The 2232-nt window shown below is 21.5% G+C and overlaps 1 long non-coding RNA gene across 1 annotated transcript; it reads right to left on the bottom strand.

Moving 5' to 3' along the window:
- Positions 1-264: 264 nt before the first annotated feature.
- Positions 265-1849, bottom strand: LOC126848025 (uncharacterized). The gene is made up of 4 exons (XR_007687197.1): positions 1760-1849; positions 1531-1669; positions 1025-1215; positions 265-932 (listed from the first exon to the last, which is right to left on the bottom strand). It is a non-coding gene; the product is annotated as an uncharacterized LOC126848025 (long non-coding RNA).
- Positions 1850-2232: the final 383 nt, after the last annotated feature.

The following is a 2232-nucleotide window of genomic DNA, read 5'->3' as shown; positions in this document are numbered from 1 at the left end:
CGAGGTATAAACAAAAATTTAGAGTGACAATGAAAAAGTACAATTTTTTTGTTTTTGTATGGCTTTTTTAACAGTCATAAGCTTAAAATTCAATAATAATATTACAAACAAACATTTAAATACTATATTATGTTATGTTTATTATGATAATAGTAAAATAAAAAAACAAGTAACAAGATAAATAATACGCTTATAAGATACGAATAAACATTTTTATTTGCTAAATCATATTGGAAAACTAAGACTAAATAAAATTAACATATCTATAATTAACTTGTAAATAATAGAGGTACAACATATTGCTGTATATAGTGATGTATTTATAGGAAGTTACCTTGGACGGTAAAGTTTGTTTGATAATTTCCCACTAGAAGAAATCCATCTCCATTTACATATTTAAGTTAAAAAATATTTATAAGTATATTCATTCAATTTACTTTTTTACACTTAATCCAACAGTTAACATTTTTTTTTTTCTTTTTTGTGTTTTATAATTTTATTTACTTTATTACTTATAAAAACTTAATCGTAAACCACTAGAAAGTTGTCAATAAATTCTGTAATAGCTAATGCCAAAACTATGCCATCATGAAAATAATTTCAAGATTTGGATTAAGACAATAACATATTTTAGAAATATTAACATTCTCAGCAGCATTTTAGATTAAATTAATATTAAATAAAGAATTCATCATTAATAATTAATAAATAATGTATAATAATTATAGATATGTTAAGTATATGTGTGTTTAAAAACTTTATGTCACTTTTAAAATGATAAAGTACTTTTAAATTATTTTATTGAATTACATTTTTAGCTGAATAACTAAATATATATAGTTGTCTAATATTTGATTTGAGCTTGTGAATCCATCTTATTCTTCTTACTGACTTAATGGAAAACCGTTATCTGCAATAGTGTGCCACAGTAACTAAAAAATAATAATAATAAAAATAAATTGTTAGAGATGAATTCATAGAAATTAACTAAATTATTGCAAACTGATGATCTTATATATTTTACCTTAAAATAAAACACCTATAAATTTACTGAAAATTGAATACCACAACATTCGACAATGTATTGATAGAATTAGATTAGACTGATTGACTACAATAATATAATACACCAAATTTGACGTTGGTAGTAGTGTAGTTGTAGACAATAACAAATATCAATTTAAGTTGAGATAGTCCATATTAATATTGAACATACTGAAACATATAATTAAAAAAATTAAATAAGTTCCTTAGATACTTAAATAATTATATGGTTAAGCAACAAATATCAGTATACACATATATTTTTTATAATTATACAAGTATGATAATTTTTAAGTTAAACGTTAATTTTTAAGTAACACATTTTAATTAAACATATTAAGTATGATAAACATAAGTAATCCAAAAAAACTTATTATGTAAAAACATTTTATATGTTCATGAATAATAAAAAACGATTAATTATATTTTTCTAATAAAAAAATGTACTTATACAATACACCTATATTAATAAATACATTATCTTACCTATTATTGATTCAGTAAATGATGATTGAAGATTCAATTTTTTCATAAAAAATTTTATATTTTTTCTTTGAATTCAGATACCAATATGTTAAAACACAAAACTACACATTTATAAGTTTCTCAGAACAAAGACATAATACTGTAAAAATAAAAGTTTTAATTAAAATATCATCAAGCATAATTCAAATTACTCTATTTATTTTAAATAACATATTATTATTATAAGTACCTTTAATTTTGATATTTGATGTGCATACATTTTATAAATAAGGTTATAGGTTTTATAGACTTGTCACTTGAGCGAAACTCCATCATGGTATTCACATTGATTATGGATATTTAATATCAATGTTATTATTTAAAACACAATAAATGTTGACAAGTTCATAGATCTAGTAAGTTATGACTTATGATACTATATTATTATAATATACTATGAAATTAAGACGTACAAATCGCATGAATAAACAAAATGTGTCAAATTAACCAAAACATATAATTGCTAAATGCTGGAAAAATATACACAAGGTATTGATAACAAATTAAACATACCTACTATTTTATAAAAAAAATGTAAAAGTGTGTAGTGGTGGTATATTTGTCAGTCGATATAGCGGTTATCATTATTATTTACTATCGGTGAATTATTTACCTAAAGTAAATAGTGTTTGGTACGGTTATGATTTTTAAACGCTACTATAG

Source organism: Adelges cooleyi, unplaced genomic scaffold (assembly GCF_023614345.1).
Source record: "Adelges cooleyi isolate 19-005CV unplaced genomic scaffold, UGA_ACOO_1.1 ACOO_flye_CR_arks_rails_tigmint_CR_PRNA_15, whole genome shotgun sequence".
Classification (NCBI taxonomy): domain Eukaryota; kingdom Metazoa; phylum Arthropoda; class Insecta; order Hemiptera; family Adelgidae; genus Adelges; species Adelges cooleyi.
The sequence above is the reverse complement of the archived record's forward strand: the minus strand, read 5'-3'. Positions and strand labels throughout refer to the sequence as shown.